Genomic DNA, 17,773 nt, shown 5'->3' on the forward strand with positions numbered 1-17,773 from the left:
TCAATCGATGTTTATTTATATAGCCCCAAATCACAAATGTCTCAAAGGACTGCACAAATCATTACGACTATGACATCCTCGGAAGAACCCACAATAATCGATGCTAACATGCTATTTACCGGCGGTGCTAAAGCAGACATGGCACAGAGATGTATGGATAACCTGTAGATGCATTTGCAACTATATTACGTTTCCTTCCACCCACATTTAATGCGAAACAACCACTTACCAATCGACGGATTTAAGTTGCTCCAGTGTCAAAAGATGCGAAAGTCCTGATCGTTTGGTCCGCACATTTTACCGGCGATGCTAACGCAGCTATTCGGCCATGCTATGGCTATGAATAGCGTCAATAGCTATTCGCTCAATAGCTTCAGTTTCTTCTTCAATACTTTCATACTCCAACCATCTGTTTCGATACATGCGTAATCTGTTGAATCGCTTAAGTCGCTGAAATCCGAGTTTGAATCCGAGCCAATGACACTATATCTTGCTGTGCTATTCCCATTGTTTGTTTACATTGGCAGCACTGTATGACGTCACAGGGAAATGGCCAGTGTCTTCACAGAGAGCGAAAATAAGGCACTTTAAAGCTTTATTTAGGGATATTCCGAGACCGGTAAAATTTTGAAAAAAACTTCAAAAAATACAACAAGCCACTGGGAACTGATTTTTATTGTTTTTAACCCTTTTGAAATTGTGATAATGTTCCCCTTTAACCTTGCGTTACGTCCGCTTTTCCTACATACAAACATTGTGCCAGCCTAGTCACTCAATATGAGCAGATTTTACACACACACAAGTTAATTCAAGGCATACTTGATCAACAGCCATACAGGTCACACTGAGGGTGGCCGTATAAACAACTTTTTCTTTTTTTGTCCTGTCCAGCTTCTCAGGCAAATCATATAGTTGATGTAGAGGTCCATATCGGCTGTTCAGATTTACTTTACAAAAGAGAAGTGTAGGATACTTCTCTTGTTGCCTTATTTGAATTTGACTTTATTAAATGTATTTATATTATCATTTGGTGCAGCCGGGCCGGAGCAGAAGGGGATAGAAAGAGAAAAAAAACAACTTCAACACTGTTACAATTATGCGCCACACAGTGAACCCACTCCAAACAAGAATGACAAACACATTTCGGGAGAACATCCACACCGTAACACAACATAAACACAACAAAACAAATACCCCGAACCCCTTGCAGCACTAACACTTACAGGATGCTACAATATACATCCCCCCGTGTTATAGCAAACCAGTGTAGCAAACTGAGCAAAAATGAACGCTTTATTCATGCACTTTCTCTTGCTACTTCAAGGCTTGAGTGTTTGATTCTTTCATTATTGTTATTTATCTACAAATTTATTATTAGCCCGTGGAAAAGTTTATTTTGATATTTACCTCAGAAGGCTGCAAATAGAAAAGAGACATTAAATTTTTATTTAAATTGTATTTGACATGCCATTGATATTTTTTTATTATTATTATTATTTGAAACTGGATTTTGCATGTCACTATAAAGTTATATAAACCTTGCTTGTTCAATATTGAATGCCAAACATGTTTGGGTCCCTATTAAAAGGTTAATTGGTTCAACCTTGGCCCGCGGCTTTGTTCAGTTTTAAATTTTGGCCGACTCTGATCTAAATACTGCATATTTCAGTTTTACTATGAAAAACAAAGTTGTCTTTGACAGAAAAGGCCTAAAACCTTATTTGTTTTACTTTATATCAACCTCAAGTTGATATAGAGATTTACTGTAAGCATTAAATAAAAAATAATAATAATAATAATTTGACTTATTTTTAACATTTTAGTGACCAAGACCATCCATGCTCCCCAGGAGCTCTAAGGATTAAAAAAAAAAAAAAAAAACATATATTTTGTTATGGTTTGAAAATGAAAAATATCTAAATGCTTAAATGTTTCCGTGTGCTGCCCTTTGTGGAAAAAGTTTGGACACCCCTGCCTTAGGGTATAACGGGAGTGTGGGGATGGTATTTCCTGAAGGACCGCCTGACTGTTTACATCTCAATCTGCAGTGTGTGTGCGTGTGTGTGTGTGTGTGTGTGTGTGTTGGGGGCGGAGACAAATGAGTGGAATTGTAAGCAGTGGCTAATGACTAGATGTTATCTGCCTCCCGCTCCTCAATGGCCACAAGTACTAATAAAGGGTCTCCTCCTCCACACGAGCTTGTGTTGTTGTTCGCCATGGCAACAAGTCCATCAAGGCCGTTACTGCGGCTCGTCCACATTGTGTGTCCATTAAAGGGGGAACATTATCACCAGACCTATGTAAGCGTCAATATATACCTTGATGTTGCAGAAAAAAAGACCATATGTTTTTTTAACCGATTTCCGAACTCTAAAAGGGTGAATTTGCCGATTTTTAAACGCCTTTCAATTGTTCGCTGTCGGAGCGATGACCTTTCACCCGTGACGTCGCAACAGGAAGAAATCCGCTATTTTCTTAAACACATTACACACACCAAGTCAAATCAGCTCTGTTATTTTCCGTTTTTTAGACTGTTTTCCGTACCTTGGAGACATTATTTATGCCTCGTCGGCGTGTTGTTGGAGGGTTTAACAACACGAACAGAGACAGATTTAAGTTGACTTACGTGGAGTGTGCTAATCAGACATGCTAATCGATGCTAACATGCTATTTAGGCAAGCTGTATGTACATATTGCATCATTATGCCTCATTTGTAGCTATATTTGCATCCAGCCTTTCCCTCCACCCACATTTAATCCCAAACAAACACATACCAATCGACGGATTCAAGTTGCAGCAGTGGTCAAAAGATGCGAAAGTCCCTCATTTGTTCTGTTCTGTCGTAGCATCGCTACCGACGATAGCGATGCTACGACAGAGATGTGTGGATATCCTGGGACACTCATCCATCCATCCATTTTCTACCGCTTATTCCCTTTCGGGGTCGCGGGGGGCGCTGGCGCCTATCTCAGCTACAATCGGGCGGAAGGCAGGGTACACCCTGGACAAGTCGCCACCTCATCGCAGGGCTCCTGCGACACTCAAAGCAGATGCATTTCCAACGATAAAGTCAACGAAATCACAAAGGTGAGTTTTGTTGATGTTATTGACTAATGTGCTAATCCGACATATTTGCGCACGGCATGACTGCAAGCTAATCGATGCTAACATGCTATTTAGGCTAGCTGTATGTACATATTGCATCATTATGCCTCATTTGTAGCTATATTTGCATCCAGCCTTTCCCTCCACCCACATGTAATGCCAAACAAACACATACCAATCGACGGATTTAAGTTGCACTAGTGGTCAAAAGATGCGAAAGTCCCTCGTTTGTTCTGTTCTGTCGTAGCATTGCTACCGACGATAGCGATGCTACGACAGAGATGTGTGGATATCCTGCGACACTCAAAGCAGTTCCATTTCCAACGATAAAGTCAACGAAATCACAAATGTGAGTTTTGTTGATGTTATTGACTAATGTGCTAATCCGACATATTTGCGCAAGGCATGACGGCAAGCTAATCGATGCTAACATGCTATCTAGGCTAGCTGTATGTACATATTGCATCATTATGCCTCATTTGTAGCTATATTTGCAGCCAGCCTTTCCCTCCACCCACATTTAATGCCAAACAAACACATACCAATCGACGGATTTAAGTTGCACCAGTGGTCAAAAGATGCGAAAGTCCCTCGTTTGTTCTGTTCTGTCATAGCATCGCTACCGACGATAGCGATACTACGACAGAGATGTGTGGATATCCTGCGACACTCAAAGCAGATGCATTTCCAACGATAAAGTCAACGAAATCACAAAGGTGAGTTTTGTTGATGTTATTGACTCATGTGCTAACCCGACATATTTGCGCACGGCATGACTGCAAGCTAATCGATGCTAACATGCTAGTTATGCCTCATTTGTAGCTATATTTGCATCCAGCCTTTCCCTCCACCCACATTTAATGCCAAACAAACACATACCAATCGACAGATTCAAGTTGCACCAGTGGTCAAAAGATGCAATTGTTGGTTAGAAAGCGATCGCCAAATTCATCCTTGTTGCCGTTGTTTGTCAGGATATGGCTCAATAGCTTCAGTTTCTTCTTCAATTTAGTTTTTGCTATCTGCCTCCACACTCCAACCATCTGTTTCAATACATGCGTAATCTGTTGAATCGCTTAAGCCGCTGAAATCAGAGTCTGAATCCAAGCTAATGTAGCTAAAACTTTCTGTTATATCTGCCATGTTTGTTTGTATTGGCATCACGCAGTGATGTCACAGATTTCATGTACATATTGCATCATTATGCCTCATTTGTAGCTATATTTGCATCCAGCCTTTCCCTCCACCCACATTTAATGCCAAACAAACACATACCAATCGACAGATTCAAGTTGCACCAGTGGTCAAAAGATGCAATCGTTGGTTAGAAAGCGATCGCCAAATTCGTCCTTGTTGCCGTTGTCTGTCGAGATATGGCTCAATAGCTTCAGTTTCTTCTTCAATTTCGTTTTTGATATCTGCCTCCACACTCCAACCATCCGTTTCAATACATGCGTAATCTGTTGAAGCGCTTAAGCCGCTGAAATCCGAGTCTGAATCCGAGCTAATGTCGCTATATCTTGCTGTTCTATACGCCATGTTTGTTTGTATTGGCATCACGCAGTGATGTCACAGATTTTATGTACATATTGCATTATTATGCCTTATTCGTAGCTATATTTGTATCCAACCTTTCCCTCCACCCACATTTAATGCCAAACAAACACATACCAATCGACGGATTCAAGTTGCACCAGTGGTCAAAAGATGCAATCGTTGGTTAGAAAGCAATCGCCGAATTCGTCCTTGTTGCCGTTGTCTGTCAGGGTATGGCTCAATAGCTTCAGTTTCTTCTTCAATTTCATTTTTGCTATCTGCCTCCACACTCCAACCATCCGTTTCAATACATGCGTAATCTGTTGAATCACTTAAGTCGCTGAAATCCGAGTCTGAATCCGAGCTAATGTCGCTATACCTTGCTGTTCTATACGCCATGTTTGTTTGTATTGGCAGCACGCAGTGATGTCACAGGAAAATGGACGGGTGGATATAGCGATGGTGAAAATCAGGCACTTCGAAGCAGTTTTTCCGGATATAGCGTGATGAGTAAAATTTTGAAAAAAACTTCGAAAAATAAAATAAGCCACTGGGAACTGACTTTTTTTTTTTTTTTTCCCAGCCACTTTAGACGAAGTGGCTGGGGAGAGGGAAGTCTGGGTTTCCCTGCTTAGGCTGTTGCCCCCGCGACCCGACCTCGGATAAGCGGAAGATGATGGATGGATGGATGGATGGATGGACTGGGAACTGGTTTTAACCCTTCTGAAATGGTGATAATGTTCCCCTTTAAAGGCTGCTGCCTCAGGTGGAGGTAAGTGTGAGAAGAAGAACTGAGGTGAGAATATTCTTCAAGGATACTTGAGGCAGGACTCGAGAGTTTAAAGTCTCTTTTCATTTGCTTTTCTTCACTTCATAAATGATAACTTTATAAAGGATTTTGGTGTCATTATGTTTATATATTTTTTTAAATCAAACTTTTTTATTATTATTTTTATTAGGGGTGCTAAAATGAATCAGTTCACATCCAAATCACAATTCTTATTTTTTGCAAATTTAAAAGGCCTACTGAAATGCGATTTTCTTATTTAAACGGGGATAGCAGGTCTATTAGATGTGTCATACTTGATCATTTCGCGATATTGCCATATTTTTGCTGATAAAAAAGTCTTGTCTGTACCGGAAGTAGCAGATGATGTTCGCGTGCCGTCACGGGTCGTGGAGCTCCTCACTTCTGAACATCGTTTACAATCATGGCCACCAGCAGCGAGAGCGATTCGGACCGAGAAAGCGTTGATTTCCCCATTAATTTGAGCGAGGATGAAAGATTTGTGGATGAGGAAAGTCATCTACTTCCGGTACAGGCAAGGCTTTTTTTATCAGCGACCAAAAGTTGCGAACTTTATCGTTGATGTTCTCTACTAAATCCTTTCAGGAAAAATGTGGCAATATCGCGAAATGATCAAGTATGACACGTAGAATGGACCTGCTATCCCCGTTTGAATAAGAAAATCTCATTTCAGTAGGCCTTTAAAACAGAAAGTAAGCAGATATTAACAGTAGTGAAGTGAATTATATTCATATAGCGCTTTTCTCTAGTGACTCAAAGCGCTTTACATAGTGAAACCCAATATCTAAGTTCCATTTAAACCAGTGTGGGTGGCACTGGGAGCAGGTGGGTAAAGTGTCTTGCCCAAGGACACAACGGCAGTGACTAGGATGACAGAAGCGGGAATCGAACCTGCAACCCTCAAGTTGCTGGCACGGCCGCTCTACCAACCGAGCTATGCCGCCCCAGTAAATTAACAAGTAGATTAATAATCCATGATGTGTACGAAATAATGTGTATAAATGACAATATGTTACTGCATACGTCAGCAGACTAATTAGGAGTATTTGTTGTTTACTTACTACTAAACGAGTACTTGTCTAGAATCTTATTCTATGACAAAATCCTTCTTTGACTGCAACAAGAAAAAAAAAATACTATTTGTCATAAGATTTTCTGTTAAAATAAAGACAATAGGGACATTTTTTGTGGTCCCCTTTATTTTTGAAAAGTATCAAAATACATTTTGGTATAAAATTGCTAGAGGGACAACCCTACACTACTATCTTGTGGAGGTGATTTAAAAAAAAAAACCTCTGGAGGTTGCTTACAGCCACAGCTGCTGATGAAACGGATAGGATCTTACAAAGTATCACACAAGATTACATTCTTGGTTCAATAATAGCTTCAACTGTACTACTATCACAGAGTATGTCCAAGAACCCGAACCAAAACATTCCTGTTATATTGTAGATCAGGGGTCACCAACGCGGTGCCCGCGGGCACCAGGTAGGCCGTGAGGACCAGATGAGTCGCCCGCTGGCCTGTTCTAAAAATAGCTCAAATAGCAGCACTTACCAGTGAGCTGCCTCTATTTTTTAAATTTTATTTATTTACAAGCAACAGAGACAAAACTCAAATAGAATTTGAAAATCCAAGAAAATATTTTAAAGACTTAGTCTTCACTTGTTTAAATAAATTCATTTGTTTTTTTTACTTTGCTTCTTATAACTTTCAGAAAGACAATTTTAGAGAAAAAAATACAACCTTAAAAAAGATTTTAGGATTTTTAAACACATATAGCTTTTTATCTTTTAAATTCTTTCCTCTTCTTTCCTGACAATTTAAATCAATGTTCAAGTATTTTTTTTTTTAATTGTAAAGAATAATAAATACATTTTAATTTAATTCTTCCTTTTAGCTTCTGGTTTTTCTGATTTTTTATGATTAAAATTCAAAAAAAATATTTTGGCAAATCTAGAAATTCGTTAGAAAAAAATTTGAATCTTATTTCATAGTCTTTTGAATTTCCTTTAAAATTTTTGTAGTGGAAAATCAAGAAGAAATAATGATTTGACTTTGTTAGAAATATAGCTTGGTCCAATTTGTTATATATTCTAAAAAAAATGCAGATTGGATTTTAACTTATTTAAAACATGTCATGAAAATTCTAAAATTAATCTTAATCAGGAAAAATGACTAATGATGATCCATAAATTATCTTTTAAATTTTTTGAAAAATATTTGAATCAGCTAGTTTTTGTCTTTTTTTCCACTTGAATTTTAAAGAGTCGAAATTGAAGATAAACTATGTTTCAAAATTTTATCTTCATTTTTTTCCTGTTTACTCCTCTTTTAAACCGTTCAATTAAGTGTTTTTTTCATCATTTATTCTCTACGAAAAAACCTTCCGTAAAAGGAAAATAAATGTACTACGGAATGACAGACAGAAATACCCATTTTTTATATATATATATATATATATATAGATTTCTTTATTAAATATAAATTGAGCAAATTGGCTATTTCTGACAATTTACTTAAGTATGTATCAAACTGGTAGCCCTTTGCATTAATCAGTACCCAAGAAGTAGCTCTTGGTTTCAAAACTGTTGGTCACCCCTGCTGTAGATACCTCAAGTGCGTGTGTGTGTGTGTGTGTGTGTGTGTGTTTCAGCTAAGGTAAAGGATTGTGTCTTCAGCCGCTCTGGACAGGGGCTTTGGAGCGCCGAAAGACCCTAATCCTGTTTGGGCCAGGAATTTGATTTTGATTATTATCTCTCACAAACCAAGCCAAAGCTTAGTCCAATTTCCCTACTCACACACACACACACACACACACACACACACACACACACACACACGCACGCACACGCACGCACACGCACACACACACCACCCTCTTGCAGTCCCGACAGATTTGACCTCGTTAAGATGCTTTAAAGAGGATTATTCTACTTTTATCACTTGGAGTGAGGTGCCCTTGCAAACATAGACTTGGCACAACTTAGCCCCCCCTACCCTGCCCCCCCTCACACACCCCCACAAGGCCAGCCAAGCGTGCAGTGAAACGGCACACAAACAGGACACTTATGGCACGCTGCCCTGCAGACACACACACACACACACACACACACACACACACACACACACACACACACACACACACACACACACACACAAACATGGACGTGACAAGGTAGTGGGGGGAGGCATTTAACAGCAACACACGCACACACACACGCACGGGAAAGAGTGTGGAGATTGCATAGGCGAGGGAAACGGGCAATTTGTCAAGAGAAGGGGAAAATAGTGACGCAGACGGGGCTGAGGGTTTGGAGAGCATGTCTGAGATTAAAGCCAGACGTGGACGACGGGGGAGGGGGGGGGGGGGGGGGGGTTTAAGATTAGACCCCGTATGGTTGTGCAGATGATTGATGTCTGCTTGCGAAAACCAAGGTTATTACTCACAACAACATAAACGGAGGAGGAAAGGCGGGGGATAAGTAAGATTAGTCCCAATGTTTGCAGCAAAGAGGTGAACGGAAGGCATAACTATCAGTTCATCTTTTAGGGACAGAGGACCCTATTGTATTCCTAAGGTTTTGTTATTATTAATCCGCCGTCTCTTCGAGCTTTAATTTAACCCCCTTAACATGCTTCAAAACTCACCAAATTTAACACACACATCAGGACAGGCGAAAATTGTCATGTACTAAAAAACAAACAAACCCCAAGACGCAAAATTGCGCTCTAGCACCCCCTAGGAAAAAACACAGCCAAAACTGCTTGTAACTTCCATTAGGAGTGTTGTAGAGACATGAAACAAAAACCTCCATGTAGGTCTGACTTAGACCTAGATTTCATACACTGACTTCCTTCAGCAAAAATCAACAGGAAGTTGTCAAAAACCCCTTCAAAACAAAAGTTTCCTAAAAAATGTAATTTCTGGTTCTTTGAGCGTTAATTTGACCCCCTTAAAATCCTTCAAAACTCAAACTGGACACACACATCAGGACTGGTGAAAATTGCTTTCTAATAAAAAACCAAACCCCAAAACTCAAAATTGCGCTCTAGCGCTACCTAAGATTAAAACACAGACAAAACTGCTCCTAGGAAGAAAACACAGACAAAACTGCTTGTAACTTCCGGTAGGAATGTCAGAGAGACATCCATCCATCCATCCATTTTCTACTGCTTATTCCCTTTTGGGGTCACGGGGGGCGCTGGCGCCTATCTCAGCTACAATCGGGCGGAAGGCGGGGTACACCCTGGACAAGTCACCACCTCACCCCAGGGCCAACACAGATAGACAGACAACATTCACACTCACATTCACACACTAGGGCCAATTTAGTGTTGCCAATCAACCTATCCCCAGGTGCATGTCTTTGGAAGTGGGAGGAAGCCGGAGTACCCGGAGGGAACCCACGCATTCACGGGGAGGACATGCAAACTCCACACAGAAAGATCCCGAGCCTGTATTTGAACCCAGGACTGCAGGACCTTCGTATTGTGAGACAGACGCACTAACCCCTCTGCCACCGTGAAGCCATGAAACAAAAATCTCTATGTAGGTCTCACTTAGACCTACATTTTAATAATTGACATCCTTCAGCAAAAATAAATGATAAATGGCTTGTACTTGTATAGCGCTTTTCTAACTTCAAGGTACTCAAAGCGCTTTGACACTACTTCCACATTTACCCATTCACACTCACATTCACACACTGATGGAGGGAGCTGCCATGCAAGGCGCTAACCAGCACCCATCAGGAGCAAGGGTGAAGTGTCTTGCTCAGGACACAACGAACGTGACGAGATTGGTACTAGGTGTGGATTGAACCAGGGAGCCTCGGGTTGCGCACAGCCACTCTCCCCACTGCGCCATGCCGTCAACAGGAAGTTAGCAATTACCCCTTCAAAACAAAAGTTTTGTAAAAACCTGTCACCTTTTTTCAAACATTATCTCCTCTGAGCGCCTAGGTTGTGTCGGCTTCAAACACGCACAGGAGAGAGATTGAACCCTTCTGATTAAAAGGTGCGAAAATTGTTTTAATAACTGCTCCGGTTTTGATTTTACGAGCCTTCAAAGAACTGCTGCGCTGCTGCCGTCTCAAGATGGCCGCTTAAAAGCAGGAAGCACCGGCGTGACCACACAATGCAGAGAAGGTAGGTACTGTGCGGGTAAAGATATGTTGACTGGGTTAAAGAAGGAGGTACCAGTTTGACTCCAGGATACAGAGAAGGTAGGTAATGTGCAGGTAAAGATATGTTGTCTGGGTGATGGCAGGAAGCAACAGCGTGTAAGGGTGACAGAAAGAAGCACCAGTGTGACCCCAGGAGGCAGGGAAGGTAGGGAAGGTAGGTAATGTGAAGGTAAAGTAATGTTGTATGGGTAAAGGCAGGAAACACCAGCAAAAGCCGGTCCCGTCCATCGCTGCTTGCAGCTTGAATTTCCTTTTAGATTTCTAAGAATTATGTTTTTTTTTACTTGTTATACTTAAGTTGCAGTAGTATGGGCAAATTACTACAAAAGTACACTTCAGTCACTAAGCAGTTATCATGTTGGATATAGAGAACAAACACTTTATTTGTTGAGTCCTAAATATTGATATTCAATGATTTGGTAAATTTGCAAACATATCAAATGATGCACAAGGCAAACTAGATAACCTGCTGGACAAGAATGTACAACAATTCTTTACAACAAAAGAGGAGAACTATACAACGCCCGTTTCCATATGAGTTGGGAAATTGTGTTAGATGTAAATATAAACGGAATACAATGATTTGCAAATTATTTTCAAACAATGTTCAGTTGAATTTGCTACAAAGACAACATATTTGATGTTCAAACTGATAAAAAAAAAAAAAAAAAAATTCAAATAATCATTAAATTTAGAATTTGATGCCAGCTGGGACATTTGGCAATAAATACTGATAAAGTTGAGGAATGTTCATCAAACACTTATATGGAACATCCCACAGGTGTGCAGGCTAATTGGGAACAGGTAGGTGCAATGATTGGGTATAAAAGCAGCTTCCATGAAATGCTAAGTAATTCACAAACAAGGATGGGGTGAGGGTCACCACTTTGAAAGCAAATTGTCAAACAGTTTTAGAACAACATTTCTCAACGAGCTATTGCAAGGAATTTAGGGATTTGACCATATAAGGTCCGTAAAATCATCAAAAAGTTCAGAGAATCTGGAGAAATCACTGCACGTAAGCGATGATATTACGGACTTTTGATCCCTCGGACGGTACTGCATCAAAAACTGACATCAGTGTGTAAAGGATATCTCCACATGGGCTCAGGAACACTTCATAAAACTACTGTCAGTAACTACAGTTGGTCGCTACATCTGTAAGTGCAAGTTAAAACTCTGCTATACAAAGCAAAACCCATTTATCAACAATATCCTGTAACGCCTCCGGCTTGACTGGGCCCGAGCTCACCTAAGATGGACTGATGCAAAGTGGAAAAGTGTTCTGTGGTCTGACGAGTCCACATTTCAATTTATATTTGGAAACAGAGGACGTGGTATCCTCCAGAACAAAGAGGAAAATAACCTTTCGGATTGTTATAGGCGCAAAGTTCAAAAGTCAGCATCTGTGATGGTATGGGGGTGTATTAGTGCCCAAGGCATGGGTAACTTACACATCTGTGAAGGCACCATTAGTGCTGAATGGTCCATACAGGTTTTGGAGCAACGTATGTTTTCATCCAAGCAACGTTATCATGGACGCCCCTGCTTATTTCAGCAAGACAATGCCAAGCCACGTGTTACAACAGCATGGCTTTGTAGTAAAAGAGTGCGGGTACTTTCCTGGCCCGCCTGCAGTCATGACCTGTCTCCCATCAAAAATGTGTGGCGCATTATGAAGCGTAAAATACGTCAGCGGAGACCCTGGACTGTTGAACGGCTGAAGTTCTACATAAAACAAGAATAGGAAAGAATTCCACTTTTAAAGCTTCAACAATTAGTTTCCTCAGTTCCCAAACGTTTATTGAATGTTGTTGAAAGAAAAGGTGATGTAACACAGTGGTGAACATGCCCTTTCCCAAATACTTTGGCATGTGTTGCAGGCATAAAATTCAAATTATAATTATTTTAATTATTATGTGCAAAAAAAAAAATGAAGTTTATGAGTTTGAACATCAAATATGTTGTCTTTGTAGCATATTCAACTGAATATGGGTTGAAAAGGATTTGCAAATCATTGTATTCCGTTTATATTTACATCTAACACAATTTCCCAACTCATATCGAAACAGGGTTTGTAAAAGCTTAGAGAAAATTTTACTTAAAACATGTGTATGCACGCACAACACTTTCCACCTTGAGCATTACAATTCTTATTGGCCAATTTCCGTGATTCCCCTAACACGGAAGTCATAGGGTTGTAAATGGGTCATGCTTTTAAAGGATGAACTTTTCATTTCCTTGGATAGAAGATGTTTTACTGTAACTTCCCAAGTGATTGAGCCTGGACTAGTTTGCCAAGCAACAAGAGGACCACAAAATGTTGCATAAAAGAAAAGTATTTTTGAGCTACAATAGATAGATAAATAATAATAATAATCATCATCTTATATGTATACACATTGTTCCAGTCCAACCATTCTTGGCCTTCTCAGAGCGCTAAACAGAGCAGCTAATTCTCCTGTTGTTGTTTTGGCACATCCAGTCGGCGCCTCTGCTCGGGTTGGGGCCAGCTGGCCCAATCAAGCAAACCCCCGTCGAGAGCTTTGTTCCTACCCAGCACACCGTTCACCAGGGAAGGGTTAGCTCGGCGCACCACCACCGTACCTTCCCCCTAGCCCCCCAAGCACACTTCTCAGAGGGAACCATTGCTGAATGCTGATGCACAACACACACACACACACACACACACACACACACACGCACGCACACAATGTTCACGCTAGCACAACCATGATGCAAAAGTCAACAACAAAAGGCCAAAAGACTCCAGACTACTTATGAATTTAGACCGATTATGTTTGTACATTGATGTAATGAAAAAAGGTAAAAGTATATTGCACTACCAGGGTAATACTGTATATACAGTACATATATGTATCATTTTAGGATAAATGTGTTTCATGCGCTCATAAAGTATTATACACACACATTGCAATCTTTGAACCACGTTTTGTAAAAAAATAAATAAATTTAAAAAAAAATACATATATATATATATATATATATATATATATATCCATCCATCCATTTTCTACCGCTTATTCCCTTTGGGGTCGCGGGGGGCGCTGGTGCCTATCTCGGCTACAATCGGGCGGAAGGCAGCGTACACCCTGGACAAGTCGCCACCCAGCACCAACACAGATGGACAGACAACATTCACACTCACATTCACACACTAGGGACTATTTAGTGTTGCCAATCAACCTATCCCCAGGTGCATGTCTTTGGAAGTGGGAGGAAGCCGGAGTACCCGGAGGGAACCCACGCATTCACGGGGAGAACATGCAAACTCCACACAGAAAGATCCCGAGCCTGGGATTGAACCCAGGACTACTAAGGACCTTCGTATTGTGAGGCAGACGCACTAACCACTCTCCCACCATGCTGCTCCATATATATACTGTACACACACACATATATATATATATATATATATATATATATATATATATATATATATATATATATATATATATATATATATATATATAGCTTCACGGTGGCAGGGGTATGTAAATAAACATTTACAAAATATTTCTGAGTAAATGACTCATTCCACAATGTATATACCTGAGGCTTATAGTCCGGTGCGGCTAATATATGGAAACATATTTTGTTGTTTTACTTATTTCTTAAGTTCACCGTTCGTACACCAATAAACTACCGTATTTTCCGCGCTATAAGCCGCACCTAAAAACCACAAATGTTCTCAAAAGCTGACAGTGCGGCTTATAACCCGGTGCGCCTTATATATGGATTAATATGAATATTTATTTTCATAAAGTTTAGGTCTCGCGACTACGGTAAACAGCCGCCATCTTTTTTCCCCGTAGAAGAGGAAGCGCTTCTTCTTCTACGGTACGCAACTGCCAAGGTAAGCACCCGCCCCCGTAGAAGAAGAAGCGCGCGGCTAATCCGATTAATTTCATTTGTGTGTTTCTGTAAAGACAACCACAAAACGGCTCATACTAAGAGACACGCGTACAACGCAGAATTCAAACTCAAGGCAATTAGTCATGCGGAAGAACACGGAAATAGAGCAGCAGCGAGAGAATTGAACATGAATGAATCAATGGTCGGCATACGGCCATACTACCGGGAGCACGCCCGATGTCGTCTGATCTCGGAAGCTAAGCTGGGTCCGGCCTGGTTAGTACTTGGATGGGAGACTGCCTAGGAATACCAGGTGCTGTAAGCTTTGGGCTTCACGGTGGAAGAGGGGTTAGTGAGTCTGCCTCACAATACGAAGGTCCTGCAGTCCTGGGTTCAAATCCAGGCTCGGGATCTTTCTGTGTGGAGTTTGCATGTTCTCCCCGTGAATGCGTGGGTTCCCTCCGGGTACTCCGGCTTCCTCCCACTTCCAAAGACATGCACCTGGGGATAGGTTGATTGGCAACACTAAATTGGCCCTAGTGTGTGAATGTGAGTGTGAATGTTGTCTGTCTATCTGTGTTGGCCCTGCGATGTGGTGGCGACTTGTCCAGGGTGTACCCCGCCTTCCGCCCGATTGTAGCTGACATAGGCGCCAGCGCCCCCCGCGACCCCAAAAGGGAATAAGCGGTAGAAAATGGATGGGATGGATGAATCAATGGTGCGTAGATGGAGGAAGCAACAAGATGACCTGCGCCAAGTAAAGAAGACAACACAGAGTTTCCGAGGGAACAAAGCAAGATGGCAACAGTTGGAGGACAAACTGGAACAGTGGGTTGTTGAGCAGAGAGCAGCAAGCAGAAATGTCAGTACCATCACTATTCCCATGAAGGCAACAGCGCTAGCAAGCCAACTTCACTTGGATGATTTTAAAGGTGGTGCTTCTTGGTGTTTCCGGTTCATGAAAAGACGCAATCTCTCCATCCGCACACGGACTACTATTTCACAGCAACTGCCAAAAGACTTTCAAGAAAAGCTGGCTACTTTCCGCGCATATTGTAAAAACAAGATAGCTGAAAAAAAAGATCCGGCCAGAGCACATTATCAACATGGACGAGGTTCCACTGACTTTTGATATTCCTGTGAACCGCACTGTGGATAAAACGGGAGCACGCACGGTAAATATTCGCACCACAGGGAATGAGAAGTCGTCCTTCACTGTGGTTCTAGCTTGCCATGCTAATGGGCAGAAACTTCCACCCATGGTGATATTCAAAAGGAAGACCTTGCCAAAAGAAAACTTTCCAGCCGGCGTCATCAGAAAAGCTAACTCGAAGGGTTGGATGGATGAAGAAAAGATGAGCGAGTGGTTGAAAGAAGTTCACGCAGCTCCGTCCCTGTTGATTTACGACTCCATGCGTGCCCACATCACAGATGGTGTCAAGAAACAAGTAAAGCACACTAATACAACACTCGCCGTCATTCCGGGTGGATTAACCAAAGCACTCCAACCACTGGATATTGGCGTCAAAGGGACATTCAAGGCTCGACTGCGAACGGCGTGGGAACAATGGATGACCGAAGGCGAACACACCTTCACTAAAACAGGGAGACAGCGCCGGACGACATACGCCAACATCTGCCAGTGGATTGTGAATGCCTGGGCGGATATATCGGTCTCATCTGTGGTCCGAGCTTTCCGGAAGGCAGGATTCGTAGAACTGCCGGACAACAACAGCGACACTGACTCTGATGACTTCGACGAGACGGAGCCCACCATTTTGGATGCCGTATTTGCCCAACTTTTTAATTCAGACACCGAAGAAGAAGAATTCGAGGGATTTATTGATGAGGAATAACTTCTGAAAGTGAGTTTTAAATGTTTATTTTGTGTGCTGTGACATTAACGTTCGAGCAACGTTGAGTTATTGATGTTGTTATTGCTCTGCAATATTTTGAATGTTACTATTGTGATTGCACATTTGCACATTATATTTTGAGTGTTACTATTGTTGTGACTGCACATTTGCACACTGGTTTGTATTATTAAAGTTGGACTGACCTATCTGACTGTTTTTTTGGACATTCCCTTTAGCGCAGCGTAGGCGCGGCTTATGACCCGGTGCGGCTTATAGGTTAACAAAGTTTTAAAATATGCCATTCATTAAAGGTGCGGCTTATAACACGGGGCGGCTTATAGCGTGGAAAATACGGTAATTAAAAAAAAAAGCCCCACTGTAAGTCGCCACACAGGTCACGATAAATCGACTAGAAAAAGCTTTGATTTATACTCTGTTGCCTCAATTAATGGTTTAACGAGTGTGACTAATACAAATTGAAAAATATGGGAGTGCTGCTGTGATCTGTGTGGCGACAAACAGCAGAGAGTTACTTTGTAATTTTTATTAATGCACAAAACAGATAAGGGCGTTGTCACGCAAAATTTCTTCCCCCCTACAAAAACCTTCCCCCCGGAAGAAATTTGGCGTGGCAGCCCCTCAAATGCCTGAAGGACCCCAATGAGGGCGTGACAATACCAAGTTATTTGACTCTTAAGGATTACAGCTGCAAAATTAGCAAAGCAAAAATAGCTTGAAAGGTTAGCATGCTGGAATGCGAATATTTTTTCCTCACCGTTAAGGGTTACAGCTGCAAAATTAGCAAAGCAAAAATAGCTTGAAAGGTTAGCATGCTGAAATGCTAAAATTTTTTCCTCACCGTTATTTTTCACCTATGACAATTATAATGCTTTTAAAACAGGCAGCTGTGTGGGCTGCTTTAAGGGCCTTCCACTCTCATTGGGGTCCTTCAAGTAGTTTCTTCCGGGGGGAAGAAATTTGGCGTGACAGCGTCCTAAACACAATGTAGCACTTTGTCTCCAGACTCCTTCTGTTTGTCAGATATTGTCATTACTGCCACAAGTGGTGGAAAAGTGTATTACGACTGAGCGGCCCTCTTGTTAAGAAACTCGGCATTAAACGATTGAAGCAAGCAACATTTCCATCAAAGAGTTTATCCTCATCGAATGAAACTGTGTTTTTGCGCTTACAAAGACAAAACTTGTTTATCGCTATGTTGTGCTAAAATACAAACCCCGTTTCCATATGAGTTGGGAAATTGTGTTGGATGTAAATATAAACAGAATACAATGACTTGCAAATCATTTTCAACCCATATTCAGTTGAATATGCTACAAAGACAACATATTTGATGTTCAAACTGATAAAGATTTTTTGGGGGAAAATAATCATTAACTTTAAA

The 17,773-nt window shown here is 41.2% G+C and overlaps 1 protein-coding gene and 1 pseudogene across 3 annotated transcripts in view; one reads left to right on the forward strand and one right to left on the reverse strand.

The window, feature by feature from the left end:
- Positions 1 to 17,773, reverse strand: part of tle5 (TLE family member 5, transcriptional modulator) — a 116,166-nt gene that overhangs the window by 80,630 nt on the left and 17,763 nt on the right. The gene's annotated exons all lie outside the window — the stretch shown is intronic.
- On the forward strand, positions 14,722 to 14,840 carry LOC133540982 (5S ribosomal RNA; annotated as a pseudogene).

This window comes from Nerophis ophidion, linkage group LG22, assembly GCF_033978795.1.
Source record: "Nerophis ophidion isolate RoL-2023_Sa linkage group LG22, RoL_Noph_v1.0, whole genome shotgun sequence".
NCBI classification, from domain to species: Eukaryota; Metazoa; Chordata; class Actinopteri; order Syngnathiformes; family Syngnathidae; genus Nerophis; species Nerophis ophidion.